At 45.1% G+C, this 12,348-nt stretch overlaps 1 protein-coding gene and 1 non-coding gene across 2 annotated transcripts in view; one reads left to right on the forward strand and one right to left on the reverse strand.

The window, feature by feature from the left end:
• Positions 1-12,348, forward strand: part of HS3ST4 (heparan sulfate-glucosamine 3-sulfotransferase 4) — a 497,281-nt gene that overhangs the window by 69,144 nt on the left and 415,789 nt on the right. The gene's annotated exons all lie outside the window — the stretch shown is intronic.
• Positions 5,848-5,907, reverse strand: MIR2284V (microRNA mir-2284v). Its single transcript, NR_031245.1, has one exon. It is a non-coding gene; the product is annotated as a microRNA mir-2284v (primary transcript).

Genomic DNA, 12,348 nt, shown 5'->3' on the forward strand with positions numbered 1-12,348 from the left:
ATTGAAGCCTGAATCATAAGAAGGAGCTCATCTTGGAAAGAGCTACAGAAAGAACAAGTTCAAAGTCCCTGGTAAGGGAATGAGTGTGGTGAATTTGAGGGACTTAAATAAAGCCAGTGTCTGGACTAATCCTTGACAATTGTTCCTAAGGTCTTGGTGAGGAGCCTTCATTTATACTCCATTCATCCATCCATTCACCCACCCACCCATGCAGTCATCCATCTACTCACTCACCCACCCAGTCGTCCACCCAGCCAGCCAGTCATCCATCCCGCCAGCCAGTCATCCATCCCATCCTCCCAGCCAGCCAGCCAGTCAGTCATCCAGCCTGCTACCCATCCATCCAATCAATATTCATGCAGATTTACTCTACAATGAGCCCCATCGCTAGCAGAGCCAGAGAGATGGGTAAGACATGATTCTTGCCTTTAAGAAGTTTCTGTGCTATTGAGAAAGACAGAAATTAATATAAACAATGTGAAAAGTGTGTACACCACATAATGTTCAGTGTACTAAGGGAGTCCTAAAGATGCAGTGATGAACTCTGCCAGGAGTGTCAGAGAAGACGTCACTGAAGAGGTGACATCCCTGCTTTGGAGAAAAAGGGGTTTTCCCAGGTAGAAAAGGAGTAAGAAGAAAGTGCATATACGAAGATGCAAAGGTGGGTAAACCATGGCACCCATTCAGTCAGTTCAGTTCAGTTGCTCAGTTGTGTCTGACTCTTTGCAACCCCATGGAATGCAGCATGCCAGGCTTCCCTGTCCATCACCAACTCCCAGAGCTTGCTCAAACTCACATCCATCGATTCGGTGATGCCATCCAACCATCTCATCCTCTGTCATCCCCTTCTCCTCCTGCCTTCAATATTTCCCAGCATCAGGGACTTTTCCAAGGAGTCAATTCTTCGCATCAGGTGGCCCAAGTATTGGAGTTTCAGCTTCAGCATCAGTCCTTGCAGTGAATATTCAGGACTGATTTCCTTTAGGACTGATTTCCTTAGGAGATGATGGAGTGAGACTGTGCTGTGTGGGGAGGTGAGGACACTTTTGTATTCTGGGTCAGAAGTTATAAAATGAAAGTCACAGGTTACACTTGACCTGCCGCTCTGCTTCGTTCAGCCTGGATGGAGATTTTCAAAAGTAAATCTCATTTCCCAGTTTTAGTTAGGAGATTCATACACAGATCTCCAGACTTCTAGCTTCTCTTGGAAAATTCAGAAAATCCAGCAATGCTGAGTCCACCTTGGGATGACCGTCCAGTCAAGGCTGCTCTTTTCCTCTGGGGCACACACCCTCCACACTGCATCAGTCCTGCCCTCCCAAACGGTGTCCCCACATTGAAGCTGAATATCAGTTTTCTTTTATCATCACACTTGCACTGGTGTTTGTCTGAGAAGAAAGAGGAAAGTAAAATATTTCCTTTCCTTATGTCTCTATTAAAAAGCAGGAAAACAAAAGCTAGACTGAGAGGTCTGTCTCTTTCAAGAAAAGAGAGGGAGAAAACATATTTCTTTGTGGAAGTGGAGAATATTCTTTCATCTTTAATATGCAAACAAAGTATGTCAGTGTGGAAAGGATACAGCTCTGGGTGGCATAGATACACACACACACACACACACACACACACACACACACACGCCTGCTTGTTTCTTTCTCTTTTTTTAACTTTTTATTTTCTGTTGGAGTATAGCCGATTAACAAACAATGTTGTGTTGGTTTCAAGTGAACAGCGAGCGAAGGGATTCAGCCATACAAATACGTGTATCCATTCTCCCTCAAATGCCCGTGTGTTTCTTTCCTTTATGTTACCTCTTTGCTCTTGAAAGACATTTGAGTCTGTAACCCTTACTGCAGGAGCCACGGGATCTTGGGAGAATTTTAAGCAGAGAAGTGACACAGATGTGGTTGGAACCGTGATTTAGTAAAATCACTCTGGTTCTTGATGATGATGGTTTTACAGTTGGAGGGGAAGATGCTGGACAAATCTACAAATAGAAAGGGTGTTCCAACTCTCTAGTTGAAGGTGGGTCTGAATGAGAGTAAGGAAGCAAGCGACAGGAAGAATTGAGAGCGAGGGCAAGATGAGAGACTGAGATGGAACCTGTAAGGGATGAGTCACATAGCAACCAGTTGCACCCCTTCTCCTTCTCTCATTTCACCCCAAAGGAGATCTCAGGTCTTCAGATTCAGTAGTGACCACAACCTTCCTGTGGAGGCAGAGAGACCTGCAGCCTCTCAAAACCTACGCTCTCTCCCTGTAGTGAAGCAGTTTTGTTAATAAAGATGATCTTTAGTGAAACAGATATCACTGGTGCTGGTGCAGAAAGATAAGGAAAGATAAAGATTGGAGTGGAAAACACTGTTTATTTTTTTTTTTAAACAAAGACCTAACAACGTAGCACAGCAAAGAAGCGAAACTGCTTTGATGGTATCTTTTCTGCACCTAATGGTGAAAGTCTGTGAAACTTCATGTTTCATTGAAACAAGTGGAGCAAAAAATTCATTAGAATAGCTCCTTCAACTCTTGTCCCGAAAGTATGTCTAATCTATTTAATAAGGTCAAGAATAACCTGAGGGTAGCTACCTAGCCATATGTTTCCTATGTTAGTTTAGCAAACCCTTACCTGTGTTTACAGTTTAATCAAATCGTTTTCCTGTATATTCAGAGTTGTCATGTAAGATTGAACAGCTTGTGCCCTGCACAACTCTAGGAGGACATTTCACCTAGAACCCAATGTAAATGAAGCTCACTGGATGTATGCCCTGTTCAACCCCACAGGACTATACTAAGCGGCCCTGTTAGATTAAATTAATTCCAATACAACACTGTTTTGACTTCTGTATCTTTGTTGCATGTTTGAAGATGGGAAGTACGACTCCTCCAACTTCATTTGAAACCTGGCTTCAAATATCAAACACTTACGGGCTTGAGACCTTGGGCAAGACCTTTAACTACCTTGCACCTTACGTGCCTTACCTTTAAATGAGATACAGGTATGATACCTACCTTCATCCTAGGCTCTGGGGCCTGACTGCCTGGGTTTGCACCTTTCTGCCACCTTCTGGTTGAGGGACTTTGACAAAACTTGCTTAAACTCTCTGTGCTGTCATTTTATCGTTCATAAGATAAGAAGATAGTAGCGCATGTACATCATAGAATTATCAAGGATTAAATGAGTGAATATATGTAAAGTGTGCAGGAGGGCGCTGCCCATAGTAAGTGTTATAAAGGCCAGGTCTCGCTATGGTAAACGCTTGATGCTGTATCTGGTCTATAGTAATAGCACAATGAAGATGATTATTTTAACTCTGAGAGCAAAATATTGCTTGTTTTGTTGGCTTAGGACCTTATATCCTCCCTTGAACTTGCCCCTGGCTCTGTAGGGCCTTGGGAAGACCTCAGGGACTGATACTTAGTAGGTGTTAAGTTAGTTGGATGACTGATACATGCCACGTAGTTGCTAAGTCACGTCTGGCTCTTCTGTGACCCCATGGACTGTAGCCTGTCAGGCTCCTCTGTCTGTGGGATTTCCCAGGCAAGAATACTGGAGTGGGTTGCCATTTCCTCCTCCAGGGAATCTTCCTGACCCAGGGGTTGAACCTGCATCTCCTGTGTCTTCTGCTTTGACAGGCAGATTCTTTACCGCTGAGCCACCTGGGAAGGTACATCAGCCTTGCCGATCGGGTTTTGAAAAGACTAGAATGAAGTAATCCCAGTTCAAGCCATTGAAGCGGGAGATCATAAGAGTTTCTTTTCCCAAAAGAATAGTAGTAGAGTCCTACTCTGTATAAAAATATATTTAATTTCATACTTTAAAGGTTTTTTCCCTTACATATGGGATCTAAAAAAGAAATAATACAAGTGAACACATTTACAAAAGAGAAAGAGACTCACAGACTTAGAGAACAAACTTATGGTTGCCAGGGCTGGGGGTAAGGAAGGATAGGGAGAAGGGATAGTTAGGGAGTTTGGAATCACCATGTACACCCTGCTATATTTAAAACAGATAACCAACAAGGACCTTTTGTATAGCACAGCGAACTCTGCTTAATGTTATGTGGCAGCCTAGATGAGAGGGGAGTTTGGGGGAGAATGGATACATGTCCATGTATGGCAGAGTCCCTCTGCTGTGCACCAGGAACTATCGCAGGATTGTTAACTGGCTGTACTCCAATATAAAAAAAAATAGTTAAAAAAAGAAATTAAGACACACACAAATTTATTTTTATACTTTAAAGTTATACTTTAATTAATTAATTTGCCATTTATACTTTAAAATTTATCGATTGCCATTTTTTGCATCTTTTAAAAAACAGACTTTTTAAGAGCAACTTTATATTCACAGCAAAATTGAGGCGGCACAGAGATTTCCCTTCCCACACGTGCATTGCCTCCCCCATTGTCAGCACCCCCAACCGGAATGGTACCTTTGTTACAGCCTCAGTGTAGTGGTACCTTTGTTGTCATCTGCAGCGACACATCATGGTTACCAAAGTCCGTAGGCTGTCATTCATGATGCTGTACATTCTGTGGGTTTGGACAAATTTTGAACCACATGAATCAGACATTATAATATTGTATAATATCTTTTCACTGCCCCCCAACTCCTCCGGGCACTGCCTAGTCACCTCTCTGTCCCCAACCCTTTGCAACCCCTGATCTTCTTTTTACTGCCTTCGTAGTTTTGCCTTTTCTAGAATGTCATACAGTATATAGCCTTTCCATATTGGCTCCTTTTATTTAATAACATGCATTTAAGGTTCCTCCGTGTCTTTTCATGGCTTGATAGCTCATTTCTTGTTGCGCGCTGAATAATATTCCATTGTCTGGAGGAACCACAGTTTATCTATTCACCCACTGAAGGGCGTCTTGGTTACACCCAAGTTTTGGCAGCTGTGGGGAAGGCTGCTTTGAATATCTATGTGAAGGTTTTGTGTGGACATTTGTTTTCAACTCCACTGAGTAAATAAATGCCAAGGAGCACCATTGCTGGATCCTCTGCCGGGAGGATGTTTAACTTTGTAAGAAACTGCCAAACCATCTTCCAAAGGGACTGTAGCACTCTGTATTCCCACTAGCCGTGGATGAAACTCTCTTTGTTGCTCCACATCCTTGCAAGCATTTGGTGGTGTCAGTGTGCGCCATCCTGATAGGTGTGTGGTGGTCTCTCTGTTTCTTTAATTCACATTTCCTTCATGACATATGACATGGATCATCCTTTTTTTAAACTTAGTTTTAATTGGAGGATAATTGCTTCACAGCTTGGATAAGTATACTTATGTCCCCTCCTTCCCATCCACCCCCATCCTGCCCCTCTAGGTCATCACAGAACACCGGGCTGAGATCCCTGTGTTATGCAGCAGGTGGGACATTCTTTTGAATTGAGTTTTCTATCTAACCATTACACTTGTGTCCTATGTTATGGGATTCCTTCTTTGCATTTCCTAAAGTGCTTGATTTAAGGGGCATCTCAGACTCCTCAGCCTTTCTCCATAGACACTAAGATGGAGACGTCTGGGTGTGCGTATCTATTCAGGTGGAGAAAAGGAGAAGCAAAACCATGGGGGAGTCAAGGACTGAACCTGTCTTGTTGAGTTTCCAGCCCCTATTATGCTGTTGAGAACACTGAAAATTCAGAATAAAAGTTTAATATGTATGCTCCCAGTGGAGACCTTGAAGGTAGCATCTGTTCTGCAGAGATAATCTAAGCCACATACAGTCCCTGCACTCTGTCTCCCCTGCCCCTCCCCTGAGCCCCCAGAATAACTTGCAGCCTTTCCATGATGTCAGGAAAAGACTCTCTGGGCCCCAGATGGACTAGGAGAGATATATGGACTTTTCCATGGTGGAGAAACCCCAAACGAACTTTTTGGCCACTGCAACACAGTCTTCCTTGGAGAACCTTCCTCACATCTTCCCCAGTTCTATCCATCCTGAGTGAGCACAGAATAAGGAATTCTGAACAGAGTAGGCACTTCCCTACTCTTTCTCACCCTTTTCAACAGTGTCTGTGCTCTAATCATTGTATCATTCCAATCCTATACCAGTATAGATCTTATCATCGATCCTGTTTGTAATATTTCTGATTATAGATGTTAATAAAGGTCTCTGCCTCGCAGATCGTGAAAGTGAAAATGAAAGTGTAGTCGCTCAGTCATGTCCGACTCTTTGAGACCTCATGGACTGTAGACCACCAGGCTCCTCTGTCCATGAAATTCTCCAGGCAAGAATACTGGGGTGGGTAGCTGTTCCCTTCTCCAGGGGATCTTCCCAACCCAGGGATTGAACCCAGGTCTCCTGCATTGCAGGCAGATTCTTTATTGTCTGAGCCACCAGGTGAATGCTGGTGGATGCTAGCAGATCGTATTTGCCATCAATACCTGTGCTCAGACTGCCATTGCCTGGTAGATTTTACCCATCATCAGCATTCTTCGAGGGCACCCAGTCTTATCTCTTCCTCTGTCCTTGGCTCAAGCCTGCTTCTCTCAAATTTCTTCTTTCCATGTGGGCAAAACTACCAGGGTCCTTAAGAGGGTCTGGATCAAACATGGGCCTAGCTTTCCTCTTTTATGTGAACTTCAGAAGGGATCATTCATTTGCTCATCCTCCATCCCCTCCCACCTTAGCCAGGAAGGCTTCAGGCACCTGTACAGAGCTTTTTATGCTGTATGAAGGCAGATAAAGTGGGTGGTTTGCATGCTAATAGTTGGTTGTCTGGCTCCAAATAGTTGTAGCCAGAGAGGAAGAGGGGCCTTTAGTATAAACAAGGTGCTGCAAAAGGTCAGCATGGTTCAGAGACGATGCTTAGGAAGAGGAAACCAGGGGCTAAATAAGGTCAAACAGTTAACTAGCAGATGATCAGAGCATTGTTCACTGAAGAATTCACTAAGATGCAACAGATGGTATTTGGGAAGCGCCTGCCTTGCACCGGGTACTGTGTTAGGTGCTTTGTATGGACTATCTCATTTGATTTTCCCAGTAGCCTTTTTATTTGTTCATTCAACAGTGTCTGCCGTGTTCTAGGCACAGCGCAAAGTCTGAGGATGCTAAGATGAGCAGGAAAACATGGCCCGTGTCTTATAGGTTACAGTCTAGTTGTGCGAATCAATATTAATGAACTAACCACATAGACACTGAGAACAGGTGTTAGGCAAAGAGAGGGCCATGCCTGAGCTGGCGACAGGAGCTACACACTCAGAATAGGCCTTTGATGGAAAGTTGGGGAGTGATTGGTCAACTGAGATCTGGAGGCAAAGGTTTGGTGGCTGAAGAGGGGAGGGAGGGAAAGATTCCCTTAGTAGAGGAAACAGACATGGAGCAAAAGTGATAAGCTGGAGGAATGGAAACCATTGGAAATAGCAGATGGGCGTTTCCCTCATTTATAAATAGGAAAACTTAGGCTTCGATTCAGAAAGCCGCCTAAGGTGATGTAAATTAAAGAGACTTGTACTCCCTGCTAGGCAACTGTGTTTGTCAGCTTGGGCCACCCTAATGAAATGTTGCATACCATGGGGGCTTCAAGAGCAGAAGCATATTTTTTTCATAGTATTGGAGGTTGGAAGCCCAAGATCAAGGTACGGACAGGATCGGTTTCTCCTGAGGTCTGTCTCCTTGCAGTCGGTCACCTTCTCTCTGTGGGCTCACATGGTTGTCCCTTGGTCTCTGTGTGCCTGTGAATGTCTGTCTCTCTGTGTCCTAATCTTTTCTTCTTAGAAGGACTTCAGTCTTATTGGATTGGGGACCCACCCTAATCACCCCATTCTAACTTAATTATGTCTTTAAAGTCCCTGTAACCCAGTACAGTTATATTCTGGTAACTAGGGGCCAGAGCTTCAGCCTGATGAGAATTTTTGTAGGATGCATGCTCGTGTGCTAAGTTGCTTCAGCAGAAGCTAAGTCTCTTCTGACTCTTTGCGACCCTATGGATTGTTGCCCACAAGGCTGCTTTGTCCATGGGATTCTCCAGGCAAGAATACTGGACTGGGTTGCCATGCTCTCTTCCAGGGGAATCTTCCTGGCCCAGGGATGGAACCCATGTCTCTTTCATGTCTCCCACATTGGCAGGCGGGCTCTTTACCACTAGTGCCACCTGGGAAGCCCCTTTTGTGTGTATGGGGCACAATTCAGCCCATCATAGTGAGCCTCCCCTGAAGAGAGGGCTTAGGATAGTCTGTGAAAGTGGGCTGTAGAGGTGGTGCTGATTCAGGGATAAGATGGACGAACTCCAGAACCTCCCAGATATGGGGCTTGGGACAGGAAGCCAAGCCAGACAGGGCAGGGGGTTTTATGGCTTGCCAGGGTGATTGGATGCACGCAGAGTGTTCTCCAGACTAGATAGCAGAGTCAGAGAGAGGCAGGTCAGAGCCCAGGTAAAGTTCGGGTCCTAGGGAAAGCAGGGCCTAGAGAGGCTCTCTCTGGTGACTTTCCTGCAGTCCGTCTCGCTCAGCAGGTCATCACCGCGCATTCTTCTGCAGTCATCGTTTAAGTCAGATGGCCCCGCACCTTCCTTGTTCAACAGAACCTTTTGCCGCGATGGAGATGTTCTCTGTGCGCTCAGACATAGTGATCACCAGTTCCCTGTGCCTGCTGAGCCCTTGAAATGTGTCTAGTGAATGGGATTGACACTTTTAACTTAGCTTAATGAATTTAAATTTAATTTTTTTTTTTAACCTTGATGGGATCTTAGGGATTGAACTCAGGTTCTCAGCAGTGAGAGCACAAAGTCCTAACCACTGAACCACCAGGGAATTCCCTAAATTTGAATTAAACTTTAACAAAAACAGACATATGGATGGCAAATGGTCATCTGAAAATATACTAAACATTATTACTTACAAGGAAAATGCAAATGTAAATACATGATAAGTTGTGTTATTTTTTTGTTTGTGGAGCAAAAGATGCATTAAAGTTCATTTTGGGGGCTATGGAAAAAGATTTAAAAGGTCCCGTGTGTCTAGTGGCTACCATATTGGATACCTCAGACAGTGCAGCCTGGATCTGAACTGAGTGGTGGATCATCCAAGAAGAAGTTGGGGTCTTGGGGTCTCCATGAACCAGGGCTGGGGTGGTTCCTGAGAGCTGCCTGTGTTGCATAGAGCGGTTTGTCCATATCTGCTTGACATGGAAACTGAGCCGAAAGGCTGAAGGGAACCGGCTCCGGGGAGATTGCTCTCTGGTATCTTAAATAAAGGGCAGAGTTTACTTATTCATTCAATAAATATCTCTTAAGTGCCTACCCTGTGCCTCTGTTCTAGCATCACCGCTGTGCTCCACTGGCGTAATCGTTATTACCTAATTAGACTATTTACTGAGTGGTTGCCATGTGCCAGCTACTCATGCTTTATATATATTAATTTAATCCACACAGCAATCCTCTGAGGTAGCTATTATCCATATACCTTTTAAAAATTTTTATTTATTTATTTTAATTGAAGGATCATTACTTTACAATATTGTAACATCTTTGGCATACCCAGAGCCTGTTATACAGAGTGAAGTAGTCAGAAAGAGAAAGACAAATACTGTATATTAACACATATAGATGAATCTAGAAGGATAGTACCAACAATCCTACGTGCAAGGCAGCAAAGGAGACAGAGAGCTAAAGAACAGACTTCTGGACTCAGTGGGAGAAGGAGAGGGTGGGATGATTTGAGAGAATAACACTGAAGCGTGTACATTACCGTATGTACAGTGAGGTAACTATTCTCTTTCTCATTTTATAGTCAAGGAGAGTGGAGCTCAGAGAGGTTGACTGACTTGCCCAGGTCATTGGAAGAGGCAGGATGGGAGCCCGGGTCGGTCTGACTCTGGAGTCCACACTCATAATCACTGTCCTCTTTTGGAAGGTCTGATTGGAGAGCGGGTGCAGGGGAGGGGTGAAGGCCAGGGCGTATTCCACAAAGAATAAGACAAGGAGCACGTCTGATTGGCTGTAGAGATGCTGCCGCTTGCAAGATGAGCTGGAGTGAGGAGGATGCTGTGGGCATGGCATCTGCAGGTGTCTGCCGAGGGATTTAACTCAAGCAAAAGCCTGGGAAAAGACGATGGTGAAATGCAGAGTTTGTTCTGCATTTTCATAAACCTATAAGGTTGTGAAATACATGGTGGGGATAGGAACAGACACTCAGGTGCCCAAGATGCAGAGGGGATGGGGAAAGTTGAGGAGCTGGTCTCCTGTACCTGCTTCTCATCACTTCCTACACCCTTACCTCTCTGGCAGCCACACCTTATCCATCTTAGAGCAACAGCAAGCTCAGGTAGCCAAGCTACCTCCTAAGAAGGCTGCTCTGACCTCAGGCAAGGTCATCCAAGGCCCAGGAGTTATGGGAGGAAACTTCAGATTTAAAGGAGAAACTTGCCCTTGGGGACATTACAGCACTTGTGATCTCCAAGGCTGTTTTGCTTTCTGCTCAGCTGCTTCTGCAGGGTGGAAGACAGCCCAGGCAATAGGAAATGCCATCTGATAGCAGCCTCCCAGCTTTCCTCCCCACAGGCTTCAGCCAGTTGTGAGGATGAACTCGACAAAGGTAAACCCAGACCAGGCCCTCGGGGGTCCAGAACAGATATTCTGCTGTCATCTCTGATTGAGCATCACATTTTTCATGCATTTATCAATTATCTGTCAAGTACCAGGCACTGTGATGGGCTCTGGGATACAGGCACGGACAGGACAGACAAGGTCAAGGTCAAATATTGGAAGGATGAGAAGTTAGCTAGATGAGGGGATGTGCTTGGGAGAGGAACTTGGGGTCTTGCAGGCAGAGGGAAGGAACATATTCAGAGTTCTGAAGAGTGCATTCAGGAGACAGAAAAAAAGTCACTTTGTCAAGATCTTAAAATGGCAGAATTTACTTATTCACTCCATAAACATTTCTTAAATGCCTCCTCTTTGTCTCGAAGGGGCCAGAAGTAGGGCTGCAGAGACGGAGGGAGAAGGTCAAACAGTGAAGGGCTTCCTAAACTAGGGCGGTAAACATATTGTATTTTATGTTGAAGGCAGTGACGAGCCACTGAAGATTTCTAAGCAAAGAAGTGACTTGTTCAGATTTGAATGTTTGGAGAAATCACTCTGGCTGTGTGGGCTTAGAGATGGATGAGATAGGCCAAGGAAGGATACAGGAAGAGCAGTTAGAAAGTGTGTCTAGGTAATGGCCTGGATCGCATTAGAGAGACAAGCAGGGATGGAGAGAAATGGATAAAGTCAGGAAATAGGAGGCAGATTCTAAAGGACTCGTGAAGGAGAGCACAGATTCCAGGCTGACTACAGGCTCGGGCGGAAGGTGGTCCTGGGCAGTGATGCAGGGATGGGAAGGATGCAGGGAACACAGAAGGATGAGCAGGTGTGTGGGGGAAGATGATGAATTCTCTTGGGGACGTGTTGGGACATCGAAGGGAGGTGCCCATGAGCAATCAGACTGTGAGCCCAGAAGTTGATCTGGGCTGGAGTTGATTTGCAGAGCTGCCAAAGAAGGGGAGGGTGAGAAAGGGTGGGTTAGTCCCTACTTGGAACAGGCACTTTGATTGAAGTCGTCTCCTTTAAAATCCGTACTATAACCCCATTTTACAGGTGAGAAAACAGAGGCACATCAGGCTAAGACCCATACATGGCTCTGTATCCAAGCCAAGATTCGAATGGCACCCTTTGTGTGTGTTTTCCCCAAGAAGCGTTCCTGTCATCACTTTTGCTTGTGCCAGCCCGTGTTTGAAAATATCACAGTTGCCTTTGCCAACTTGGCGCATATCACTGGCTTCCTTCTACGGGCCATCGAGTGTTGACGGCCCCTAGAAAGGGATGGCACACTGATACCAGGAACTTGGGACTTAAATCGGTGCTAGCTGGATGGATTGGAAAGCGCAGGGAGAATAGAGTAGCCACGAGCGGTGAAAGCAAGATGTAGCAAGTTCTTTTTTGCACCCTGCCATATGGGCGGCTGCCGTGGCCATGAACGTAGATCTTGGTAAAATCACTTTCCGACTGAAGAACCCGAGATCAGAACGTATTTCCACTCGACGCTGTGTGTGCATGAACTTGCTGCGGAATTATTTGAGGTAAGAGTAACCTTGCAAAAGGCCACCTTCTGATCCTGCCAGTTCTTTCCTTTACCCGGAAAAAAGCTGAGACATAAAAGAAGAGAAATAGCTTAAGGGGAAGAGATGGAAGAGGGAGAAGAAATAAATAGCAGCGATGGGTAGCACAGCCATGTCTGTGGAGCACTTGGCTGTCGGAGCGTGACAGGGTGGGATCGTGAGAAACAGTCTGTGAAATAGCAGAGGACAAGGCCACAGGCACTGGGCTTCCAGAGGCCACCGTCATCTTATTAAAAGTTATGTTTTAATCCTTGGAAG

This window comes from Bos taurus, chromosome 25 (genome assembly GCF_002263795.3).
Source record: "Bos taurus isolate L1 Dominette 01449 registration number 42190680 breed Hereford chromosome 25, ARS-UCD2.0, whole genome shotgun sequence".
NCBI classification, from domain to species: domain Eukaryota; kingdom Metazoa; phylum Chordata; class Mammalia; order Artiodactyla; family Bovidae; genus Bos; species Bos taurus.